Raw genomic sequence first — 27,439 nt, forward strand, 5'->3', positions numbered from 1 at the left:
CCTGATCCCCGGCCACTCCCACAGACCACTGGCACTGCGGACCTGATGGCGTCCTGCTCAGGAAGCCTCGGGTATATATGGACCTGAACATCCATCCATACCTGGCTGCGACCTCTGGCCCTTACTGGGCCGCACCACGGCTGGACCAGGTGCTAATTCCTCCCACTGGCCCCAGTGAGTTCTCCTCAGAGTCCCTGCTGTCTGGCCGGGCCCCCCCCCCTACATCATAGGCTGTGCCCCCCACCCTCTCTACCCTAGCTCCTGAGGACCTGCCCAGGGGAGGCAGAGGTCGGTGTGGTTTCTCAGACATAAGATTGGATTTGAGAAGCCGGAGGGGATGGGAGGCTGAAGGCTTTCTTAATTTCTGGCCCTATGGAGGAAAAAGTTTGGCCCAATGGAATATAATGAACTCTGGGATCAGCAAAAAATGAGAGTGAATTTTAGATTTCTAAATAGGCCGGTCCAGCAGACACAAGGGAGATTAGTTCTGACATTAACTTCCCGGGCTCTCCTGACTGGCTACATCACACCTGCCCCAACGTTTCTGTTTGTGCATCATCGGGGCTGACAGGCAGCGCCCATCTGCACAGGGCCACCAGCGCTGCGTCCCTGACGGCTCAACAAGGGCCGCTGAATAATGAGCGATCAGGAGAGGTCGTAATGCTGGTCCTAAGGCACCTGTGGAGGTGCCCCGGCCCCTGGGTGGCTGGTCCCAACATCTACTAACTTGTGGTACTCTTGGGCCCGGGCAGCCCCATCTCTTACACCAGGGGCATGGGCAAGGTCCTCTGCAACATCCCCTGCCCCTCCTGCTTCCCTGATGGCTGCTACTGTCCAAGTGGTCAGTTATCTATGGGGCCATGGGCTCCATAGTAAGCACCTGGTTGAAAAGCTGCCAAGTTGCAGCCAGCAAGTTGAAATAACTCACAGAGACCGTGTTGGGTCTCCAAGCCAGCCTGGCCTGGGGCGTTTCTAAATGGAGTCCTGGCCACACCCAGCCTGGGCTGTCTCTCTGGGCCCGGGGAAGGAGCCCCGCGCTCTGCTCTCTTCCTGCCCCTGCTGATAGGCCCTGCCTGGCCACCCCATGGGGACAGACGGGACAGGCTCTGGAAAGCGTACAGGGCTGGCGGTGTTATTCCTCGGGGTGCAGAGCATCACAAAGCAACCACTGCCACCACGCACGATCACCCCAGAGTGTAATCAGGATTCGGCTCAGCTCAGGCTGGCGACCCCCTTGGCAGAACAGCGCTTCTTTCATCGATCTGTCTGTATTCTAAAATAAAATAAAGCCCCCGTTGTCACTGTATTTGCAGGTACACAGCACAGGAACAAGAGTTTGGGAGGAGCCTGGGACTTCGGGACTGCCCCTCACTCGCCCGGTGGGCGGCCTCTCTGACGCTGTGTGGAGTCTGTCCACCTCGCTTCTCAGGCAGAGGCGGGGACTCCAAGAGAGCTTACAGAAGGAGCCGGAGACAGGAGAGGCCGCAGGGTTCCCCCGCTGGCCAGCGCCACACCACCTCCAGTCTCGAGGCCCGGAGTTACAGGGCCTCATCCCTTTCCGGCCCACATCGGGGCTCACGCGTGGCTCCGAGCAGGCCGGCTGAAGGACCTGGGTTTGCAGGTCCCACCCAGGCCAGGGAACTCCCTCCCAGCTCCCTGGGGAGCACACCTGTTTCTAGACAGTTCTCTCAGGAATCCAGGCCCTGGGTTTCTTAGCAGTTCCTCAAGTCTCTCTTAACCCACTTCATCTGAGGCGGGCCCTCTGCCCACAGCCCCTCCAAGGACTGGAAGGAGCGCGGCAGCCCCCAGCCCAGGTGACGAGTGGTGAGGGGCTCAGCTGAGGCCCCACAGGCTTGCTCCCGCCCCAAACCCAGAGCATAAATCCATTATGCCAACGCTGCCAAGCCAAGGAAATTGACCAGCTCCAGCGAGCAGGAGTGTGCCGGGGGAGGAAGGTCTTCCTGGTGGAACACAGGACTCCTGGCGCACAGCACCACGGTCACCCGGGAAGATGGTCAGCACTCAGAGGCACAGCTGACGGCGATACGCTCCCAAGCTGGGAACCCCTCTCCTGCCTCAGCTTCCTTGTCTGTGACTTCACCCAACAGCATGACATTCTGCCCTAGACACAGGCACGCTTTCTCAGATCTGCTGAGGCAGGTGACATTGCAATTTTTCAGAAGGAATAAGGAATTGCCATGAACTACCAGACAAAGTCTCTTCCCACACTCCACTCTCACCACTCAATGGCTCAAAACCCCACCCTAAAGCTCATTTACATATTTATAGTCCCACCTTTTCTCAAAAAAGAAATTAGGAGCCGGGCGTGGTGGCGCACGCTTGTAATCCCAGCGCTTGGGAGGCTGAGACAGGAGGATCGCATAGGTTTGAAGCAGCCTCAGCTACTGAGTGAGGCTCTCAGCAACTTAGTGAGACCCTGTTTCCAAATAAAATATTAAATAGGTCTGGGAGTATAGCCCAGAGGTAGAAACCCTCTGGGTTCCATCCCAGTACCACAAAAAAGGGACATTAGATTTTTTTTTTATAAAAATAGAACTAAAATTAAAATCATCCTGAAGATTTTGGCCCCCAAAGCACTTAGATGTGAGCTACACACACTTTATTTGAAATAGAGAATTGTGCCTATAGATGTCTGTGGGCTTCCTTACACAGCAGAACCGTCACCTCTAAGCCGTTGAAATTCAGACGTTTCCCTTTGCATATTTATAAGTGGACGTGTGTATCACTTAGAAAGAAGAGATGCGTCCCTCAAAATATGTTCCCAAGACTTGGGTTTTTCTCCTTGGACATGGAGCCAGCGCTGTGCTGATGCTGGGAACGGGGACAACTGTGTGTCCTGGACCCCAGGAGCACTGCAGGGTGGGGAAGGCCTGGGGCTGGGCAGGTTTGGCCTTGGGGAAGGATTCTGGAAGTGAGCAGCCGCTGCCACTTCTCCAAAGCACATCCATCAATATTGCCTCTCATTACAGCTTAAGAACTAGAGACCCAGCCGGGGAAATGTCTCCAGGGAAAACGTAAACCCTGGTGAGAATCCGAAATGGATGTCTCAGTTACTATGACAAATGGGTTTTCTCCAAAGCAATCTGGAGGCTGAGCTCCATGGCTCTGGGGTTAATTTTTCAGAGAAAACTTCTTCAGAACCTGTCTCTACTCCCTCCCTGCACCTGTCACCAGAAAATTTCCCTCCCACCCCAGCCATGACGGGTCCAGCAGGACAGCCCATGCTGTCCCGCCCACTCTAACCTTCCTCTCCACGCCCTCTGCACACGGTCAAGTTGTTGTTGTTGGTGGTGGTGGTACATTGTAGTCATACAACTTAGTGAGATAAAAGATGGTAGTGGCATGCATACACACATCACTCATTCAGCCCTTCCTCCTCGGGTTTGGCTCCGGCTGACTTTGGTGTTTGTGAATGTCTTTCTGTATTAGGGGATTTCCCTCTTCCGGCCGCCGTCCCATCTGTCTCCATCGGACGAGACACCTGCGGGTGGACACTGCTGCCTTCCCTGCTGTGTCCCCAAGACTCATCCCGACCCATCCAGCATCAGGTGCTCAGGAAGCCATGAGCTGCTGGACTGGACTGGACTGGGTGGCGACGCCACCTGGGACTCACCTGCCGGGCAGGCAGAGTGGACGCCATGCCCTGGAGCCTCCCCAGGACCCAGCTTCTGCTTGTGAGCCACCACTAATACCTCAGCCTTCCCCTACCCAGCCCATCCTGAAAACCAAGAGGAAGGAGGCTCCGTAAATCTCACAGGCTCCGACGGCAGGAGGACTGCCGGGATCTACTCAGAGAATGCAAGGAGGTACAGGGAGAGGCGTGCGTGGCCAAGCACCACATTCAGTCAGGGGGTGCCGAGGACAGCTTCATGAAGACACAGGAATTAAAAGAAAAGATGGGGTCCCTGGAACACAAGATCCGTGCTCCCTCACACCATGGGGAGGCCACCAGGAAGCTTCCTCCCTTAGGGACCATTAATGACATCTGTGACCAGGGCCCCAGCTGGTCAGTACTTATGCACCACCTAGCCCTGAGGGCAGAGGGCAGAGGGGCCACGACCAGGCCAGCTGTGGAGGTGCAGGAGCCTGGAAGGCTGGCGCTGGGCCCTGCGGCTCTGCCTGGGCCCTCCACCAGAGGAGCCTGCCACAGGCTTCACCCTCGGTCCTGCACCAGATGGAGCTCAGGGAGGCGCCCCCAAGCATCTCAGACTGAGAAGCCTGCTCTAGAGCACACCGGAGTCACCTCTTCTCCTCCCAGGGTCGCTGTAGACTGTGACGCATGATAAGGCTCCAGGGGACAGAGCTGCCCAGCCCCTGGGGTCTCTTTATATGCAAAAAGTTTTCTTGGGCTGCTGAGTGTGTGGCTTAGCGGCTTGCCTAGCATGCAAGAAGCCCTGGGTTCTGATCTCTGGCACAGAAAAGAAAGAAAGAAGGAGAGAAAGAAAGAAAGAAAGAAAGAAGAAATAGGGGAGGGAATAAAGAAAGAAGGAAAGAGAAAAAGAGGAAGGAAGGAAGGAAGGAAGGAAGGAAGGAAGGAAGGAAGGAAGGGAGGGGTTGGTTTTCTTAATCCTAAAGTTGTTTCCTGGAAATAACTTATTTCAAACATATCATTTAAAAAATCATGAAACCAGGCACAGTGGCGAATGCCTGTAATCCCTGTGTTTGGGAGGCTAAGATGGGAGGATCATAGGTTCATGGCCAGCCTCAGCAACTTGGCAAAACCTAAGTAACTCAAAAGGTCAGTCAAGTGGCGCTCTCACTAGTAATCCTAGTACTTGAGAGGTGGAGACAGGAGGATCACAGGTTCAAGGACAGCCTCAGCAATTTAGTGAAGTTCTCAGAAACTTAGTAAAGACTCTGTTTCCAAGTAAGAAATAAAACTGGTATTGGGGTGTAGCTCATAAGTAGAACGCCTCTGGGTTCAATTTCCAGCACCAATAAATAAATTAATAGGTCTGGGCGTGTAGCTCAGTGGTAAAATTTCCCTGAGTTCAATCCTCAGTATCAAAAAAAATAAAAAGAATAAAATGAACAAATCACCTCAGCGGGTAAACATCCAGAGGAAAGCTTCATCTAGCCCCACAAGAGCTAATAAATCTTTCCTTCTAATAAAGCATCTACAATACCCCCGCTCAGCAGGCAAGCGCGAGAAGATTCCCTTGAAAAACCCTTCCTCTTGGAAATTCTATGCACCAAAATGCGGTGCAGTCTCCAACAGCCCCCTGGGGAAGAAGGCAGTTCCAAGAGGATTTTAAATAGAGTCGACAAGAGGTGGTCTAGTGGCTCCCTGGCTTAGTCCAGTCTCTCCCTACGAGCTTGTTCCAGCCTAAAGATTCCAGAACTCTCCAGAAGCCAAGAGAGAACAAGCCTCTGAGGGTACTAATGTGTGTGTGGGCCACCCTGATGACGATGATGCCCTGCTGCTGGGGAAGGAAGCTCACTATTAAAACGTACTTAGATGTTTTGGAAAAAAGTCTCCAAAGAGCTGGAGGCCAGGGATGGGCAGGGGAGAAGGCACCTCCAAAGTCAACCAGCCTTCTCCCACCCAAGGACGTAATCCCAGGCCTGGGAGATACACCTGCGAGGCTCCTCCCCCTCGCCCCTCCCGTGGCTCCCCACCCAGCATGCTCCGCCTTCCACCCAGCAGTGAAAGGTCTCCTTGCTCATCTTTTTCTCTCACTCATGTGTCTGCTTCCTCATCCAGACAGCAAGCTCGGTGTTTCTATCTTGTTGCTCTACCCAAGAGAAGCCATCAGGGATGGCAGGCAGAGGAATGAGATCAGGAGATGGTCAGACTCGGAGTCACAGGTGGGGTGGCTGGGGTAAATTGTTTCACCTCCCTGATCTTAACCTGGAAGTAACCCCAAGAGGGTTCCAACAAGATTAGATGATGCAATGCCATCTCACACAGGACTCAACACACACACATAAAAACAACAACAACAACATTTTTTTTTTGGTATTGGGTATTGAATCCTATCTTTGAGCTACAGTTATAGCCATTATAATTAATATTGTTTATTATTATTATTACTATTACTATTATTGTTGTGGTACTGGGGATGGAACCCAGAGGCATTGTACCTCCGAGCTACACCCTCAGTCCTATTTTTAGTCCTTTTTATTTTGCAGTACTGAGAGATTTATTTATTTATTTATTTATTTATTTATTTATTTATTGGTGGTACTGGGGATGGAACCCTTCTACCTCTGGGCTACACTCCCAAACCTATTTTATATTTTATTTGGAAACAGGGTCTCTTAAACCAGCGAGGCTGGCTTCGAACCTGCGCAGGGATTACAAGCATGCCACTACACCCGGTGGGGGGAGGAGGGTATTTTTGAAACAGGGTCTCACCGAGTTGCCAAGGGCCTCGCTAAGTAGCTAAGGGTGTCCACGAACCTCCATCCTCCGGTCTCTGCCTACCGAATGCTGGGGTTACAAGCGTGTGCCACCATGCCCAGCTTTAGTCTTTATTTTGAAATAGGGTCTCATTATTTTGTGGAGGTCCTCACAATGCTGGCTGTAAACCTGAGATCCTCCTATCTCAGCCTCCCAAGTACTGGGATTAGAAGCGTATGTCACCACGCCTGGCCCCTTTTTATTACTATTACTTTTTATTTTGAAAAAAGATCTTGCTAAGTTACTGAGGGCCTAGGTTGCTAAGACTGGCCTCAAACCTGTGATCCTCCTGTCTCAGCCTCCCAAGTACTGGAATTAGAGGTGTGCACCACCACTCTTAGCTTACATATATCTTAATATATGGTTTCTGAAATGATAAAGGAAACACAGAACAATTTCTAACTGATGATCAACAGTCAATAAGGAAAAGGCAAAAGACAATAAAATATATACTGATAAGAACAGTCTGAATATCAGGGCTCCCCACTTCTTGCTTGTGCTTCTTACCTCTGAGCAATGCTGGCTACATTCATGGCACAGATCCCTGACTTTCTGGAACCGTCTTTGATGTGGAAAGCGGGCTCTGTGTTACTCCATTTGGGTACAAGCGTTAAGGCAGAATAACTCTACACTTCGTGCATGTAAACAACCACTGCCTTCCCAGCACAGTCACAGGGCACAAAGTGATAAATTGTTCATGCTAATAAACAGTGGCTACCTGTGAACTTTCTGAGTTAAATGAAAAGCACCTGGAGGCGTGGGCATATTAGCCCAGAGCAGAAAGGCAGGCCCATGAGCTTAGGAACACCCCAGACCACCACATGAAGCAACCCTCTTCCTTGAGAGCCATAAAAGGAAGAACACCCCCAAACTGGTTGTAGCGGCACATGCCTGACCCGTCATCAGACGATCCGGTGAACACATCATGGGGTCAACAGGTGGCAAACCTCCCCAGGCTTCATCTCAGCTCCATCTCCTCCTTGGCCTGGCCCACTCTGAGAGTGTCCTGGCCCAGAATAAGTCCTGCGCTCTGACAGCTTGTGCCTTCAACAATTTCCTGGACAGGTTCAAATCTTATCCGAGGGGCTGCTCTCTGCCTGTGCTCTCAGTGTGGACTCCGGGACCCCCGTGGCCACCTACGGTTTTCTTAATCTTTATATAACCTGTATGTATCAGTCGTAAAGTGTGATGTGACTTGGGTGTTAGAGACGGCGGTAATTAAGGCTGTAATACAGGAACCTGTGGTTTCATGACCACCAAATGGCCCATAAGTACTCGGCGAATCGTAACCCATGAAAGTAGTTTGTGAATTTATTGTTCTTCGATGAATTCTGACATTTACTTCTGACATCTAATTTGTGGAAAGACACAGGTGTGTTTGGTCTAAGTTGAGGGCACAGTGCGCTAGCGACAGGTGAACTCGAAGATGGTTATACCAGCGGGGAGAAAGAAAAGAATCTAGAAACAGAAGACGAATTCTAGAATTCCAGTACCTCCCCTGAGATGCTTTCACACCTCTTGCATTTAATTCCCTTCAGTTTTCAGTTCGTACCATAAGCCATCTCCACCGTGCCTGGTTATGGACCAGTCCTCTCAGGGCACTAATTTAGCCAAATGATAAAGACTCGAATCCCGAAGTTCAAAACCGAAGCCCTGGCCGATTGTCATGTCTCCCAACATCCAGTTCTTCAGCCTCAAATGTCTTCAACTAGCACCATCCACCTGTGTTCCCCAATATTGCTCAGGAAATCCCAGGCTTGGTTACACTTTAACATCATGTGGGGAGTTGCAGCAGGGCAGCACCCTAAAACTGTGAAGCTAGAGGTCCAGACACCAGTATTGTTCAAAAGTTCCTAGGGGACTCAACGGTGCAACCAAGTGTGGGAAACTGTGCGTATGTGTTACTAGGAACCGAACCCAGGGGTGTCCTGCCTCTGAGTTCCACTCCCACCCCTATTTGCTATTTATTTTGAAACAGGGTCTCCCTAGGTAACCACGCCTTGGCCTTGGACCTATGATCTTTCTCTCTCAGCTTCCAGACCACCCAACAGGAGCAACACTTCACGTAGTAACGTGAACTTGTAAGCTTGTCAGCCATCACCTGAAGGCCCCATTTTTTGCCAGTGGAGGGCTGAGACCACAGCTCTTCCAACTCTGCGCCCCAGCCAACTAGACTCAGCACCCATCTCAGCAAAGGTCTTTAGTAAGCTCCGGCTACGAGCCAAACCGACACCAGCCTGCTGCCCCGTCCCCCTGGGGCTCCTCCTTGTGCCTCCGGTGGGTCGATGTCACCTGCTCTTTCCAGATAAACGCTTCCAGGTCTCTTTCCCTGTAATTCCTTCTGCCACCACCCCAGCCCAGTCCCCGCCTCCCATGGGGCTGGGGACAGACTCATCTATCTGAGCCTGCTAACCCATCCCTGGTTCACGTTAATCTCCCAAATGCCGTCTCCTGCTAAAACAGCTCACTAGCTTCCACCTGTCCGAGAGTGCAAAGTCATTCAGGCTCTATGAACTTTTCTAAATATCTCCACAGTGCCTGCTGTGCACCCCCTGCTCTAACCAAGCTCTCGTCCTCAACGTGTCCCCGGCAGGCACCCCTGGCCTCGGCACACACGGAGGCCCGCGCTCCAGGGGCCACCGAACTTCCCCATCCACGTGCTCAGGCGGCAGCCTCCCATTTTACCTCGCTCGTGCGTGTGGGTGCTACGGTCTAGGCCTTAAAACTCATGCCTGTATTACTGCTTTGGAATGTTTTAAAATGTTTGCCTTTGAGTAAAACAGATGTCTTTCCTTTACAGAATACCCCCCACCACGGCAGGGAAAATCTAGCCAATTATCACTGAGTTCTCAGAACTTGAAAAACACTTAATGATGGAAAGAAAGAGAAGGACATGCCAGCTCCAAGATGGTGCTGTGGCTTCGCACATCCCAGCCATACACACTCCGCGTCCCGGATGTGAGAGGGGCCCCACTCGAAATGTAGCCCCAACCCGCCATATCTCACCCCTCCCTCAAAATCTAGCTAAAACAGCCTCCTCCATGGAGTCCCTGTGACAGCCCTGCCCCCGAGCAATCACCCCCATTGGCCCTGTGTCTCGCGAAGTGGAAATACACACGCAGCACAAACTGTTAGGAGAGAGGAAGGTTTGATCACGCAGCCACGCTGGACCACATTAATGCACAGGACAGGAAGAGAAACACCACAGTCCTCCTAGTGGTTATAATGTTGGGGGAAGGGACTGCAGGACAATTTTTTTTCCCCCTTCTTTTGCCTTATAATCTTTTGGAATGAACACTCCCTTTGTGAAGACAATAAAGAACAAGGAAATTTGTTCTATTTGAAATTTCCTCCGGCTTTACTCCTTTGGAACTCCCCAACAGCCAGCAGACCCCTGCAGAGAACCTGCAGGGCGTGGTCCACCTGGAGCTCCGCCTAGCTCTTGGAAGACACCCCCACCAATCCCCAGGACCACAGAAAGAAAGGAAGAAGGAAGGAAGGAAAGAAGGAAGGAAGGAAGGAAGGAAAGAAATCTTTTGCCCAAACCAAAGAAGGTCACAGCAAACTTTCTATCTCTCTTCCAGACATTTGATACCTTAAATCTTCATATATCTATTCAAATTAATTTTTATATATTTGGGCATGGACTAGAATTCTTTTTCCTAATGGATATCTGATTATTCCAGCATCATTTGTTGAAAGGACTATATTTTCCCTGTTGAAATACCTTCCAATTTTGTTTAAAACAAACGGATCTCCAGGCGTGGTGGCGCACGCTTGTAATCCCAGTAACTGGGAGGCTGAGACAGGAGGATCGCACGGGTTCGAAGCCAGCCTCAGCTACTTAGTGAGGCTCTCAGCAACTTAGTGAGACCCTGTTTCCAAAATAAAGAATAAAAAATCAGGCTAGGGTATAGCTCAGAGGTAGAACGCCTCTGGGTTCAATCTCCAGTACCAAATAAATAAATCAATCACATAAGTATGAGTTAACTTCTAAATTTTACTCAGAGTCATTAAGTATCTATTCTTAGGCTCTTACTATCATGTGTTGATTCATATAACTTTATAGTAAGTCTTGAAATTAGGTACCATAAGTCTAATTTTTTAATTGTTTTGGCTTTTCTAGTTTATGTATTCATAAGTCTTATAATCATCTTATCAATTTTATTAGAACTGGGATTTGTATTGAATTCAATCTATAATAGTTTGGAAGAATCGCCATCTTCATATCAGTTACTCTTCTCTGTGATCTCGCCATTAAGTCTTCCTTCTTTCAGGACTGTTTTATAACTCACTATAAAGTTCTTGCACGTACGTTGTTAAGTACAGCCTTAAGTTTCTCATAGTTTGGGATGCTACTTTAAGTAGCCTTTTGCAATTCCCAGTTGTTTGTGCTAGCATATAAAAATAAACTTAGCCTTTTACAGCTTTGCTGAACTTACTTCTACAAGCGTCTTTGTGGATTCCTAAGGATTTTTGCATAGATGACCATATCATCTGAGAATAAAGAAAGCTTGGGAGTTTTTTTTCTTTTTCTTTTTCTTTTTCTTTTGCGGTACTGGGGATGGAACCCAGGGGCATTCTACCTCCAAGCGACACCCCCAGCCCTATTTTTTTATTCCTTATTTTGAAACTCGGTCTCACTGAGTTGCAGACGGCCTCACTACGTGGCCGAGGCTGTCTGCGAACTGCGCTTCTCCTGTCTCAGCCTCCCAAGAGCTGGGATTACAAACGTGCTTCTTGATTCTTACACAAACTGTGATTTGTCCTATCTTCCCCTTTTTTCTGTATCATCAATTTAATCATTAAGTGGCTGGCTGGCTAATTAACAAAGAAACACAAATAAGAGAAAAGGAAGCTCTTCAGATTTTTTTTTTTTTTTTTGGTAGTACTGAGGATTGAATGTAGGGGCACTCAACTGCTGCCCTACACCCCTAGCTTTTTATTTTTTAATTTGAGGATCTTGTTAAATTGCAGAGGCTGCCTCCAACTCAAGATCCTCCTGCCTTAGCCTCCTGAGTAACTAAGATTATAGGCATTCGCAAAAAACGCACTCAGCTACAGTGGGTTTATTAATGATAGCTTATAGTTAGTTCTTGTTTTGTTACCCATCTTGTTTAGTATTTTACCATTAAATGGAACATTTATAACATACTTCATATGATTACTAATTTAATATGATGATGGCTGCATTTAAAGCTATTATTTTGTTTTTTTAATCTAAATTTTTCTGATTTCTTCCTTGATCTTTTTCCCTTTTTTTTTTTTTTTTTTTTTCTTCAGTACTGGAGATGGAACCCAGGGGCATTCGACCTCCGAGCTACAACCCCAAACCAATTTTTTATTCTTTATTTGGAAAACGGGCCTCACTGAGTTGCAGAGGGCCTTACTAAGTAGCTGAGGCTGTCTGAGAACCGCGATCCTCCTGTCTCAGCCTCCTGAACGCTGGGATCACAGGCGTGCGCCACCACGCCTGGTCTTTCTCTCCTTTTCTTACCATTTTTAGTTTGTGACATTATTTTAACATCATTACTGGCATATGAGTCATACTTCTTTATTATTTTTATTTTTAGTGGTTGCTCTGGGACTTACATCTTTAACTTACACCTTTAACTTTGAAGTGGGACAATGTACTTCAAATATTATTACTTTTCAAGTATTATACCTTAAAATATTTTTACTTTACATTATGAACTTTACAGATAGTATAAGAAAACTATAGCGGTGCACTTTCATTTCTTCCCTCCTGCCCTCTGTGCTATTGTTGACATATATATATATATATATATATATATATTCTTCTATATATGTTATAACCTCCACAATACTTTGTTTTTATTTTTTTTTACCTTAGGTAGTTTTTCAAAGACATTAAAAATGAAAAAGACAACTTCCATATATTCCCATATATTTACCACTTGGGGCCCCTTCATTCCTCTGTGTAGTTCAAATAACTGTCTAGGATTATATTTTCCTTCTGCCTGAACAATTTTATATTAACAATCTTTGCAGTGCCGGTCTGCTGGTGAGGAATTCCCTCAACTTTACCTTATCTATAAAATATCTTTACTTTGCTTTCATATTTGAAGGATATTTTTGTTGGGTATAGAATTCTAACTTGACAGTGCCTTTCAGTTCTATTGTCTTCTGCCTTAACTATTTTTTAATCAGACATGTTGTCATTCTCCTTGTTCCTTTCTGTGTTATATGTATGTAGGTATATGTATATACATGATACCTTACATATATCCCAGGACTGGAGATGGAACTCAGGAGTACTCTACCATTGAGCTACACCCCCAGTCCTTTTCATTTTCTTATTTTGAGACAGGGTTTTATTTGCCTGACTGACCTCAAACTTGTGATCCTCCTGGCTCAGCCTTCAAGTCAATGGGATCATAAGTAAGTGCCACTGTGCCTGATATCTATTTACCTTTATGAGTGTCTTTGTATTAAGCAATTTGACTATGACGTGCTTTGGTATGATCTGCTTTACTCTTTTATTTATTTATTTATTTATTTATTTATTTATTTATTTATTGGTGGTACTGGGTTCCTAGAAGCCCTTCTACCTCTGGGCTACACTCCCAGACCTATTTTTTATATTTTTATTTGGAAACAGGGTCTCTTAAGCCAGCGCGGCTGGCTTCGAACCTGCGCGATACTACTGTCTCCGCCTCCCAAGCGCGGGGTGCTTTATTCTTGTTATATTTATTTGGAATTTACTGAGCATAGTTTAATAATTTTTCATCAAATCTGAACTTTTCTGCTATCTTTTCAAATATTTTGTCTGTCCATTTTCTTCCTTTTCTTTTGAAAATCTGACTGTACATATATTAGACTGCTTTATATTGTCCACATGCCATGATGCTGTTTATTTTTGTCAATATTTTTCCTCATATGCTTGATTCCAGACAGTTTCCTCTCTCTAGCTTTAATTCACTGATTGTGTTCTTCTACATTCTCTAATCTGCTATTAATCCTTATGGTGTTTTTCATTTTTGAGTCTGTGATTGATATTCTAATTTTAATTTCCAGAGTTCTATTTGTCTTTTCATATTCTGGATTTCTTTATCACACTGATAATTTCTTGTTTTACGGTACTGGCGATGAAACCCAGGGGCATTCTACCTCTGAGCTACACAACCAGCCCTACTTTTTTTTTATTTTTTATTTTTTGGTGGTACTGGGGATGGAACCCTTCTACCTCTGGGCTACATTCCCAGACCTATTTTATGTTATTTGGAAATAGGGTCTCTTAAGCCAGAGAGGCTGGCTTTGTTTTTTGTTTTTTGTGGGTTTTTTTTTTTTTTTTTTTGGTGGTACTGGGGGTGGAACCCAGAGGCTTTCTACCTCCAGGCTATACTCCCAGACCCATTTTATATTTTATTTGGAAACAGTGTCTCACTAAGTTGCTGAGAGCCTCACTCAGTAGCTGAGGCTGGCTTTGAACCTGCGCAATCCTCCTGTCTCAGCCTCCCAAGCGCGGGGATTACACGCATGCGCCACCACGCCCCGCTTCACACTGATAATTTCTTTTACAGGTCTAAGCAAATGGAACATATATCTTTTTTTTTTTGGTGGTACTGGGGGTGGAACCCAGAGCCTTTCTACTTCTGGGCTATACTCCCAGACATATTTTTTTTAATATTTTATTTGGAAACAGGGTCTCACTAAGTAGCTGAAGATGGCTTCAAACCTGCACGATCCTCCTGTCTCAGCCTCCCAAGCGCTGCGATTACAAGCGTGCGCCACCACGCCTGGCCATATATCTGTTTTAATGACCTTTTCCTGCTAAGTCCACCATCTCTGGTACTGCCGGGTCTATTTCTACTGTTAATTTTTCTTTTGTCACATTAGGTCACATCTCCTTCTTGTCCAGTAATTTCGGAGTGAATATTTGACACTGACAACTTTCTATTTTTCAATGCGGAATTTTGTTGCATTTTCTTTAAAGGATGTTGGACATTTTCCTGTGAGGCAGCTAAGATTATGGCTGATTTGATTTTAAGTTATTTTAAAGCAAGCCTGTATTCAGGAATAGTATACCCCACCGCTGAGGCAGGAGTCTTCTCGGTCTCTATGGAGTGGCCCAGTTATTCAGTTCGGTCTCCTCTCCGGGGTGAGAGGATGCAGTGAACGGCCCCGTGTCGGCTCGGTGGTTTGTCTTACAGCACCCCCCGGCAGTTCTTACCTGATCACATAGAGTTTTACCCTGTGCATGGGCAGACGGATATTCTGGCAGTGATTCAAGGGGACTGTTGTGCAGATTTCTGTAGTTTTTTCCTCTTTGTAATTTTCTCCTGTAAGGTATTTTGCTCCTTAAATTCTAGACACGCTGGCTTCCCCAAACTCTGTTCTGCATCTCCTCAACACAGCGAGGGCCAGTCTCTGGGCTCTTCCTCCTTGTGGCAAAATTATCCTCACATAGGAGGCTCAGGTGGTGCTAGAGCTCCCTTGGTGACTCTTCTTTTTCCAAGGAATCACAGTTCACCTTTGCCTGTTGCCCAGAAATGAACACAGACCTTCTCTGTGCTGGCCCAGCTCCTGGTTGTGTACAGGAGGGCAGTTTGAGACCGCCTCGCCCTTCTTGACGGGAAGCAGAAGACTCTCATTATATTTTGCTGTGCGCCTTCCTAATAGTTCAGAGGAACGGGGAAGAGCAACTGCCCTCTCCCAATTCTACGCCGGCCCCATCGGGCTCGCGTCCCCATCCGTCCCTAGTTGCCAGCCCTGGCCCTGCCTCCCGCCCCACCCCACGCTCTCACGCTTCTCACAGATACGTTCTCTACCTCCGTTACCTCAGTGCCCTGCCTGGCACAACACAGGTGCTTGACCAGTGTCGCTCCACACCCCAGAACCACCGCTTCACTGCACAAAGGTATCCGTTATTCTCTTTAACTTCCAGTGGGTGGTTCTGAAATCGAGTCCCACCATCTATGGGAGCGTGTGGGAATCTTCACAGTCAGAAATTTCAGCAAGGGCAATGACCAACACTGCCCCTCTTCTCCGCCTTCTAATCCACCCTCAGCATAACCGGCCAGATGAAGTCCTCTCCTCCTGCTCTCCCTTGCACGCTCAGGTCGGCCGCCTGGACCCACCACAGGCGGGTGGGCTCTCGCACACGCTGTGATCCCCGGCCCTCGCCGCGTCACCAGAATACTCTTCCCGAAGGATGGCTCAGCTCAGGTCACCGGCCTGCTCCAAACCATTCCCGGCCCTCTGCTGTCTACAAAGCAGCCCAGCTATCTCATATAGCGCTGTCTGGTCTTCCGTCTTGAATCCCCAATTACCTTCTGGATTTCTCTCTTATTGCCTCACACATCAGTTCTCCAGCTGCAGGCTCATCCTGCAGACCTTTGTTTACAGGCGGTTGGTCGCCTCTGCCCCTCTGCGACTCCAAATCCAGTGGGCCTTCAGTGCTGCCCTCTCTCGAGGCCTTAGTCTGTGTATCACAGAGGTGGCCTGGAGACCTCCTTTCCCAATCCACCCTGAGCTGACCCCACCCTCAGGTCCAGAAGACAGGGACTGGGCCCCTGGCTCAGAGATGGGAGTAAAAGCAATGAACAATTCCATCACTGTGTCTCAGACAGAAGCCAGGCGCGCAGTTCCTTAGGAAATGGGTCAGGTGCCACAGTCCTTTCTCCACCAGGACACAACGAGCCACAGGGCAGACTCCGCCCATCACACTCGGCCAGGGAAAACACCCTCGAAGGACCTTCACCCTCAGGTCAGTGTCTCAGAAGAAAAACATTCCAGCCTCTACACTCACTTTTATAAAGCCCGAGGGGCAGGGACAGGCGAACATGTCCCAGGAAAACACACAGCTTCTGGCTGCAGGCCTCTGAGAACAGGACCCTGGCCTGGCGAGGCCAGAGAAACCCCAGGGAAACAAACAAAATTCCTGAGAATTGGGGGGCAAACAAAAGCAGAGTGTACCCTACAGCCAAGAGCAGCTTCCCAGCCAAGCTCTGCAGGCTGCGGATAGCCCCATTTTCACTAGAAATGTCCCCGAAGGCAGAGCACAGCGGGGTACGACCCTGCAGCCATCTGCCCTCCTTCCACACCCTCCAAAATACACACCCACAGCCTCCTGCCTGGGCCAAGTCCTAACACGCCACTGCCCCTCACACACACATCGCCCAATCCCAACATCACAGCCCCCCAAGGGCTGCCTACTTGCTCCAGCTCCTGCTCCTGCCCTCTGTGGCCTCCCTCGGCAGAGCCACAGGACATTCGTGCCCCGAGCCCAGGGTTTCCCATCTCCCTGTACCTGTTGCAGGCCCCGCCCCCCCACACCAGTGGTGCCCCCAGGGCATCAGCCCCTGCTTGATGGAGCAGCTGATCTGGGTGTTGGAGGCTAGGGATGCAGGGATGACTCTGCCTCTCTGTGACCTCGGGCAAGTCACTTCTCCCCTGGGCCTCTTCTCCAGAAAGCTATGGTGTCCCCAGAGACCAGGCTTCCCACGCTGTCAAGCCGTCCCTCCAGGCAGGAACAGCAGGCGGGGAGGAGAGTGAGTGGTGGGAACGAGATCCCAGAGGTGCGGACCCCAGCTCTTCCCTGTTGGTAAATTCCACCCCAGCAAGGGGTGCTTTGGGGCTTCCCCACAGGAATAAGATTTGGGTTTTATGTAGCTCTAGATAAGCATATAATAATGCTCAGGCCCGGTGTGGTGGCGCACGCTTGCAATCCCAGTACTTGGGAGACTGAGACCGGAGGATCGAAGGTTTGTGGCCAGCCTCAGCTACTTAGTGAGGCCCTCTGCAACTTAGTGAGATCCACTTTCAAAATAAAGAATTAAAAAAAAAAGAGTTGGTGGTGTAGCTTGGAGGTAAAATGCCCCTGGGTTCCATCTCCAGACCTGCAAAATAATAATAATAATAATAATAATAATAATAATAATAATAATAAATAATAATGCTCACATTTGTAATTTGTGAAGTCCTTTCTCCCACTAGGTGCTATAATATAAGAATATATATATATATATATATATATATATATTCATGTATGTATGTGTGTATGTATGTATGTGTGTGTGTATTATACTAAGAGTTGAATCCAGGGTCATTCCACCTCTGAGCTACATCCCCCACCCTTTTTATTTGTTATTTGGAAACAGAGTCTCACTAAGTTGCTGAGGCCGGTCTCCAACCTGTAACCCTCCTGTCTCAGCCTCCCAGATACTGGGATCACAGGTGTGCACTGTGCCAGCTAGCTCAGAGACTCTACCACAACTCTGTGAGCGCTGACATTGTCACCACTGTCACAGCAAACTTGGGAGCCAGCACCACTCTCAGTCGAAGCTCGGAGATTCAGCAAATCTAAGGGTACAGCTAAGCGTCACCGCTGGACCCAGGTCCCCGAAGCCCAATGATCCAGCTGCCCCGTGTTACTGAGTGGCCCAGTCCCCACCCTCATGCACGGAGAGGACACCAAAGATCAGTGGGTCCAATGGTTGTCCAGGACCCCAGCATCTACAGAGGCAGAGTCTGAACTCAGCTCCTGTTCTCTGACAAAAATGTCTATAAAACAGGCACAATGAGAAATGCAGGGAATGTCAGCCTCGAGGGGCCATGAGGCTGGAGCCCGCACCTTCCACAGAGGCCCACAGCGCTCCTGGCTCTTCAAGGACATTGCTGCCTCCACCAAGACAGACAGACAGACAGACAGACAGACACACACACACACACACACACACACACACACACACACACACACACACAGAGCCCTGAATGGCTGTATTGATCTGGATGCTTTATTGAATCCCAATGAATTGGGAAACCAGAGAGCCCAGAGCAGATGCCAAGTCTACGAGCAAGACCTGGTGCTCAGCTGGGATGCTACAGCCCCATCTCGGACCCCAAGCACCCCGCCACCGCCCCACTGGCTCCCGGGACACGCTGGCTCTGGGTTTCCTGCTCAGCAGGACCTGGAAAGCCTCCGTGCTGCGACCAGCCATCTTCTTGGATGGAGACTGACTACAGCTCCTCACAGAGGCCACGAGGCTGCAGAAGGAAAGGGACCTGAAGGCTGGGGTCCTCACCCCCGGGGAGGACAACTACATTTATGGAGGGGTGTGTGTGAGGATGTTAGTGTCAGAGTTTCTTTTTTTTTTTTTTTTGGTGGTACTGGGGGTGGAACACAGAGGCTTTCTACCTCCGCGCTACACTCCCAGACCTATTTTATATTTTATTTGGAAACAGGGTCTCACTAAGTTGCTGAGAGCCTCACTCAGTAGCTGAGGCTGGCTTCGAACCTGCGCGATCCTCCTGTCTCAGCCTCCCAAGCACTGGGATTACAAGCATGCGTCACCATGCCTGGCTAGTGTCAGAGTTTCTAATCACTGATTTGTATAAACTGTTTTTACTTTATGTGTGTGTGTGGGGGGGGTACAGAGAATTGAACCCAAGGACATTCTACCTCTGAGCAACACTCTCAGCTTTTTTTAGTTTTGTTTGGAATAGGGTCTTTGCTAGGTTGTTGAGGCTACCCTTGAACCTGGGATCTTCCTGTCGCAGCCTCCCAAGTACTGCGGTTACAGATGCACACCACCACGCCTGGCTCACTGTATCAACTTACATAATCTACCAATCCTAAATGTGCATGTATTCCCAGAAATATGCAAATTCATAGAAAGATCTCTAGAAGAACCCATACCATACACTTAGCAGTGGTTACCTAGGGCAAAGAGACCAGGGGAGAGAAAGACTTTCACTTTTATTCTTTGTACTCCTGTCTGCTTTGAATTAGTTTCTTACAACAAGCACTTGCAAATGTAGAAAAAATAATTCACATCTGTTTTTAAAAGGGGGCCCAGCCAGGCATGGTGGTACACACTTGTGATCCCATTGTATATGGGAGAATGAGACAGGAGTACAGGTTCGAGGCTAGCCTCAGCAACTTATTAAGAGCCTGTTTCAAAACAAAAAATAAAGCCGGGCGTGGTGGCGTACGCTTGTAATCCCAGTATCCGGGAGGATAAGACTGGAGGATCGTGGTTCACAGACAGCCTCGGCTACCTCGCGAGGCCCTCTGCAACTCAGTGAGACCCTGTTTCCAAATAAAAAGAATAAAAAATAGGGTTGGGGGTATAGCTCGGAGGTTGAATGCCCCTGGGTTCCATCCCCAGACCCACAAAAAAAAAAAAAAAAAAAAAAAGGGATGAGGGTATTGCTTGGAGGTAAAATAACCCTTGGTTCAATCCCCAGTAACAAAAGTCAGGGGACTTGATGTTAAAGTGTTTATGCTTGAGGAATAATATTATAGGTGATATTTTTTCTATACAAACCAGAATTTTAACATATTTACTACTTTTACACCAAGCTATATACAATAAAATTGCCATTTTTTTTGGCAGGTTGCAAGTGATCAGGTATCAACAAGTTCAATCTAATAACATCTCATACATCAATATTTAACCCATATTTATGGAATGGCTTCTCTGCACCAAGCCCATATCCAGACCATAGCAAACTTTTTTTTTTTTAAGAATAAAAGAAAGAAAACAAACAGAGGCCGTCATGGGCAGGGACCCAAGCTACTTGTCTCTATCTTCTCAATACCCAGCAGCTCAATCAAACCCACAGCCAGAGTCACACAGTGGGGAGAGGGAAACAATATATAAGCAGATAAGATAGAAACGACACATGCCCACCAGTAGGCAAACAGATGAAATGAAACATTCTAAATTTAACAGCAAATGCAAAATCTCAGTACAAAAAGAAGAGGGTGGACAAAGAAAGAGTGTGCCCGGCACTACTTAATTGGGAATTGTGCCGATCTTGGCTGTTCCCGCGGGGAGAGGGGGAAAGAGAAGTAACCGGGCAGGACCCAGGGCTCACAGCGGCACAGCCCTAGTCAGAGAGGGGAGCGCGGCCCTGCCCCGCCCCAAGCAGCAGCTCTGGCTGAGTCCCTGGGAGGGCTCCCTGCCTCCCCCATCCTAAACAGCACATCCTGCCCGGCAGGGGAACCCAGCTGTCCCAACAGAGCAGACCTTGGCTCTCTGAATTAACTTAAACTTGGATACAGACAATCATTCTTCCATTAAGGCCTGATGTCTAAACTCCCCAGGAGTGAGGGGACTTAAGCTTATCACTATAAAGTTTAGACTTCTAGTATCTGTGTTTTGCAACAGGCAGGATGGACAAGGTTTGTCAAGCAGACTTAGGAAATGTACTAAGACAGCAGAAGGTGCACCCGGGGAGCCATGATCCGGCTGCGGCCAGAGCAGGTGCCCACGGTGGTGTAAGGTCCGGGACCGTGCCACCAGAGGACTTCTGAAAAGAGAGGTGGGCGGGCTGTCAGGGGCATCAAGGGAGTGCCCAGGGGCTGAGTTCCGGTACTGGAGGATGCTGGGTACCACGTGAAAGGCAGGTGCATACGACTTCCTGTGGACGCTCTAGATAGATTCCCAAACTTATTAGCTTATCACACTTTCTTCAGAAAAAATTCTTCAATGCCTCCCTGGACATTACCATTAACTCCTTCATTTTTATTCCAAGTCCCCAATTGCACCAGACGCTACCAATGCTCCTCTGGATAAGTCAGAGTCTCTTCTGGGGATGGTATCATGGACTTCGAGAATGTGAGTCTAGAACCCGGCAGGAGAACAGGTTAAATGAGAAGGAGCAGGAGCACAAGACGGCACAGAAGCTCGAGGAACCAATATGCCAGATGGTGAGGAAGGTCCACCCCCTCCGCAAGACCTCTGACCTCCTCCGCACAGCCCACGGCGCCCCTCTGGAACGCACATGTGTTTATTTCTGCCCCAACTTTTGGAGTACTTCCCAAGAACCACTTGTTTTTAGTCCCAAACCTGTTTACACCGGTTGTTCTGTGGCCTTAAATTTGCATAACTGAATTAAACATCACCTGATCAAATATGAACATGAGAGAAAGATAGTTGTTGGAGCCCTGGGGGCACAACGGTCAGCACGCGGTGCTTATAAGAAAGATTGTTGTATCTAAGAAAAGTAAAGGGAATAGCTTGGGAATGTTTGATAAATGTAGGCGACAAGAAGAAAATGCTTTTGAGTTAAAGATGAGCAAAACACACTTGTAATTCCAGCACTTGGGAGGCTGAGACAGGATGATCGCGCAGGTTCAAAGCCAGCCTCAGCTACTTTAGTGAAGCCCCTGGGTTCCATCCCCAGTACCACACACACAAAAAAGCTTTCAATTAGCCGTGGTGGCGCAGGCTTGTAATCCCCGGATTTGGGAGGCGGAGACAGGAGGATCATGCAGGTTCGAAGCCAGCTGCGCTGGCTTAAGAGACCCTGTTTCCAAATAAAAATATATATATATAAAATAGGTCTGGGAGTGTAGCCCGGAGGTAGAAGGGTTTCCAGGAACCCCAGTACCACCAAAAAAAAAAAAAAGCTTTCAATTAAAGGAAGCTACTTAAAATACACATAAATAAACTGGGCATGGTGGCGCACACTTGTAATCCCAGCATTTGGGAGGCTGAGACAGGAGGATCCGGTTTGCGGACAGCCTCAGCTACTTGGTAAGGCCCTTTGCAACTCAGTGAGACCCTATATCAAAATAAAAGAAAATAGGTTTGGGGGTGTAGCATGGAGGTAGAATGCCCCTGGTTTCCATCCCCAGTACCGCAAAAAAAAAAAAAAAAAAAAAAAAAAGATACACATAAATGTAAATACAGATGTGTGTATATTTTTTGTGACTCCTGGATCTTACTGACATTTTATAAAACCTACTGAACTTTATTTAGTAGACCGCACCCTTTGTGTGTGTGTGTGTGTGTGTGTGTGTGTTACTGGTGATGGAACCCAGGGGCATTCTACCTCTGAGCTACACCCCCAGCCCTATTTTTGATTCTTTATTTTGAAACAGGGTCTCACTGAGTTGCTGAGAACCTCACTAAGTAGCTGAGGCTGTCCACAAACTGCAGTCCTCTTGTCTCAGCCTCCTGAAAGCTGGGATTACAAGCATGCGCCACCACGCCTGGCAGACCACACCCATTTTATTATTTATTTATTTATTTTTGGTGGTACTGGGGTTCCTGGAAACTCTTCTACTTCCAGGCTACATGCCCAGACCTATTTTTTATATTTTTATTTAGATACAGGGTCTCTTAAACCAGTGTGGCTGGCTTCGAACCTGCGCAATCCTCCTCCTGTCTCCGCCTCCCAAGTGCGGGGATTATAAGCGTGCGCCACCACGCCCGGCTGACCGCACCCATTTTAAGTGTGCAGTTTCCTGGGTGTGGATAAATGTACTGTAGTGTGGCCACATCCCCAGTCAAGACAGAGCTCCGCATCTTGTCCCACTGTACTTTATCCAAGTCAAGACCCTACTCCCTCCTCAGAGCACCTGGTTTGTGTGTGGGGTGTGTGTGTGCGGTCCTTTTTATTTATTTATTTGCCACAGGGTCCCACTAAGTTGTAGAGACTGGCCTCAAGTTTTCCATCCTCCTGTCTCAGTCTTCTGAATTGCTGGGTTATCGCTGTGTGCCAGGGCGTCCCGCCGGGTACCAGGGCTCCTCTACAGCACACTGCAGTCCTCTGTTGAGCGCCTGTGCCTACGACCACCCGTGCTTTGTGCCGTTCCTTTCTTCACACATAGAGAAGGTCACTTTTGTGGTGTGTGGCTTTATGCGCTCTGACACACAGCTATGTAACCGCCATCACACCTGGTTCGCCTTTTGCATTAACCCGTGACATACTATCGCCCTTTCTATCAGACACCTATGAAAAGATTAAGAAACATGCCACTTACAGTCGCGTGGAGATAAATAACTGCTTTTAGAGCTCCATTATTTTGAGAAACACAATAGATGAATGATTAAAGCATCTGAAAATGCATACATATATTTCATATACATATGCATACATATTACAGTGTATATGAAACGTATAAGCTCTAGATTACAATTTCCAGCCTATTTTAATGCACCTGTGTCAATTTCATTGAACTATTCACCAAACTTGGAAACTTGGGGCTCGATGGGTTCAATCCACCAACTCCCTGCCTCAGGCTCCTCGGGCAAGGTGCCTCTGGGGGCGTTTGGATCCAGACCGACCTTGAGGCCAGGGGGCTCTGTATTTCCCTGGGAGCTTCTTTCCCCTCGCTGTCCTTCACTTTCTCAGTGACAAGGGTGTCCACCTTGCGCTGTGGCGTGAGGTCTATCAGACATGCTGCAGGCAAAACACACTTGGAAGACATGTGTCGATGCCGCCTGTAAGCAGTCTTCAGATCAGCCGGGCCGCAGCGAAGGGCTGTGAGCTTCCGGCCCCCCGACTCAGAAACCAAGACCAGATGCGCTGGGGACACTGCCAAAGGGGCTCAGGCACTGCCTGCAGGTGGGGACAGTGAGCCCAGGACCCTCACCTGCCCCGCATCCAACAGTAAGGCTCGTGAGCTGTACGTCACTAACCCTGATAAGGAGGGAGGACAGGCAACAGAGTGAGGCCCCGTGTACCCCAAAGGTGCCACCACTCTGCGACCAGACCACCTTCAGTCTCCATCAGGACCCCAGCCACGGACAGCTCCAGTGATTTGACCTAATGGAAGAATATCTTTGGCTTCCTCCATCCCATTGACTCAGAGGCCCTCCTCACTGGGTCTCAGTTCATTCCTCCAAAGACCAGGGAAAAAGAAGAAAGATTCTAAGTGACAGCCACTGCCATAGTGAAAAAAATAATTAGAAAGGAACCCCTCTGTCAAAAGTACAGTGTGTTTTGTCCTCACAGAGCTCCGTCAGAAAGTACATCCCAGAGCCAGGCCAGGTGGTGCACACCTGTAATCCTAGGAGGCTGAGACAGGATTGCAGGTTTGAGGCCAACCTCATCAACTTAGCGAGGCCCTCCGCAACTTAGCAAGACCCTGTTTCAAAGCAAAAAATAAAACAGAGCTGAGGTGTATCTCAGAGGTAGAATGCCCAGCGTTCAATCCCCAGAAAAAGAAAAAGAATAGAAGAAAAGAGAAAAGAAAAGAAAAAAGGAAGGGAGGGAAGGAGAGAGGGAGGGAAGAAAGACGCTTCCACATTTCTTCTCTTTTGCCTTCTATGCCCATTTTCCCATTGTGTTGTTTATTTTGTTTGGATTTTTCCCCCCTGATTATTACAGTTAATTACCAGGAGCTCTGCCCAGGAAAGAAAGTTGTGATCACTACAGTGAAATTAAAGTTTAAGTTCTGTTTTTTCTTAATTACTGTGGGAAAACGCTTATAATTGTGAAGATGCACTCTTTTTTTTTTTTTTTCGGCACTGGGGACTGAACCCAGGAGTATTCTACCTCCGAGCTACACCCCCAGCCCTATTTTTGGTTCTTTATTTTGAAACAGGCTCTCTCTAAGTTGTGGAGGGCCTCACTCAGTAGCTGAGGCTGGCTGCAAACCTGCGATCCTCCTGTCTTGACCTCCCAGGTGCTGGGATTACAAGCGTGCGCCGCCACGCCCGGTTCCCTTTTTTTTCTCTCTAAAGACTCATCTAGGATCCAGGTGTGCTGGCGCTCACCTGTAATCCCAGTGCTTGCAGGTTGAGACAGGAGGACCACAGGTTTGAGGACAGCCTCCACAAGTAGTGCAACTCTCAACCTAGAAAGACCCTATTGCAGAAATAAATAAGATAGGGCTGGGAGTGTAGCTCAGAGGTGGAACGCCTTCTCATCTAGAACCCGGCATTTATGAAGCAGCAGCTGAGGGTCCTACACCCCAATCAGGGACTAGGAAATGATACCAGGGTGGACAGGGCCACCACACAGGAAGGTATGACCACCCCCAACCCCACTGCCCTCCCCAGGAAGGCTGGAAGGTCCACGATCAGGCCGCTGAATGCCATGGTTTAAATACACGTTGCTCTGAGCCGGGCGTGGTGGCGCACGCTTGTCATCCCTGTGCTTGGGAGGCGGAGACAGGAGGATCGTGCAGGTTTGAAGGCAGCCACGTGCGCTGGCTTAGGAGACCCTGTTTCCAAGTAAAAATGTAAAAATAGGTCTGGGAGTGTAGCCCGGAGGTAGAAGGGCTTCCAGGAACCCCAGTACCACCAAAAAAAAAGAAAAAAAAAACCCAAAAAACAATAAATACACAGTGCTCCTTCAAAGCGCATACTGACGTTTGATTCCCCATATAATGGCATTGAGAAGTGCTGAGACCTTCAAGAGGCGATCAGGTCTCTAAGAGAGGTGAATGCCCTCCTCGTGGGAGTGGGCTGCTTCTGCTGGCAGCAGGCTGTTAAAACTCACGTTTTGTCTCTTCCCCGGGGGCCAGCTTGCCCTCCACTTTCTCCACGAGTCGACAGAGCAGAGGTCCTCCCCAGAAGCTACCCGGATGCCAACCCCAAGCTCTCAGACTCTGCAATCTCCAGAACCATGAGCTATATAAACCTCTATTTTTTGTAAATAACTAGGCCTCAAGTGTTTTGTTATAGCAACAGAAGACAGACTAAGATAGTTAACTAGCCCTGAGCTTATCTGACAGCTTTTCCAGAATTTGGCTCACGGGGATCAATCCCTCAAGGCCTGGTCCCCCGTGGGTGAAAAACTCAGCCAAGAAAGGCTATCTAGAGGCCACTGGGGTCAGTCATGAAGTCCGAACAGGCAGCAGCTACAGCCTGCCATCATCCAGCTCGGCTGAAACCAAGTTGCATTTCATGGCGACCAGTCTTGAGGGGCACATCAACAATAGGCCACAACCGTGGAAATCACGAGAAAGTTCAAGCCTAGTCTACGCACGTCGGGGTTTTGAATGGAGGTAAAGGGAGGGTCAGGACTTTTGTAACATGTCCTTTACCTCTCTGTTTACAAGAAAGAAAGATTTTTTGAGGAGAGGAAAGGGAAAAAGAAACAGCTTCATAGTGAATCACAGTGAATTCCTTTAGGAACCACAAAGAGAAATGTGGCTGGAAGAAAGAGACACTGGATATAAGATGGCCAGGAAACAGGCGCCGGGCCTGCTGATGTCTTGTGTACACAATGATGACAAGGAAAAAGACACGAATGACGAAAAAATTAGTAAGTTAAGAGCAAATGCCCTACCAAAAAAGAATATCATATTGTGCAATGACACAGAATTTTATAATTAAAAACATTCTTTTTCTTTTTCTTTCTTTCTTTTCTTTTTTTATTTTATTTATTTATTTATTTATTTATTTATTTATTTATTGAAGTACCAAGGATGGAACCCAGGGCATTGTACCTCCAAGCTACACTCCCAGCCCTTTTAGTATTTATTTATTTATTTATTTATTTATTTATTTATTTATTTATGGTTCTACCTCAGAGCTACACTCCCAGCACTATGTTCTTTCCTTCTTTCTTTCTTTCTTTCTTTCTTTCTTTCTTTCTTTCTTTCTTTCTTTCTTTTGGTGGTACTGGGATTTTTGGAAGCCCTACTACCTCTGGGCTACACTCTCAGACCTATTTTATACTTCTTTATTTTCAGAAACAGGGTCTCTTAAGCCAGCGCGGCTGGCTTCAAACCTGCGCGATCCTCCTGTCTCCACCTCCCAAGTGTGGGGATTACAAGCGTACGCAACCACACCTGGCTTTTATTCTTTATTTTGAAACAGGGTCTCACTCAGTTGTGAAGGCCCTCACTTAGTAGCTGAGGCTGTCTGGAGTTGCGTTCCTCTGGTCTCAGCCTCCCAAATGTTGGGATTACAAGCGTGCGCCACCATGCCAACTTTCTTTTTTTAGATTTTTTGAAACAGGGTCTCACTGAGTTGCAAAGGGCCTCGCTAAGTAGCTGAGGCTGTCCACAAACTGCAATTCTCCGGTCTCAGCCTCCCAAATGCTGGATTATAAGCATGTGCCACCATGCCCGGCCAATTAAAACATTTTTAATAACTATTCACAATGAGAAAAGAGATGAGGAGGGGGAAAGAATGGCCTGAGTCAGTGAGTCATTGTGGTGAGCTGCTGAAATCCCAGCTACCTTAAACGCTGAGGCAGGAGGATCGCGAGCTTCAGGCCAGCCTGGACCATGTGGAGAGACACCTACCCCCCCACACACCCTTGCCTCAAAATAAACTTGGTCTGACTCATTCATAGATC

The 27,439-nt window shown here is 48.1% G+C and overlaps 1 protein-coding gene across 3 annotated transcripts in view; it reads right to left on the minus strand.

Moving 5' to 3' along the window:
- ADCY3 (adenylate cyclase 3) overlaps window positions 1–27,439 on the minus strand; it is a gene marked incomplete at both ends in the record, with an annotated part of 84,317 nt that overhangs the window by 45,711 nt on the left and 11,167 nt on the right. The gene's annotated exons all lie outside the window — the stretch shown is intronic.

The sequence above is a fragment of the Muscardinus avellanarius genome, assembly GCF_963383645.1.
Source record: "Muscardinus avellanarius genome assembly, chromosome: 15".
NCBI classification, from domain to species: Eukaryota; Metazoa; Chordata; class Mammalia; order Rodentia; family Gliridae; genus Muscardinus; species Muscardinus avellanarius.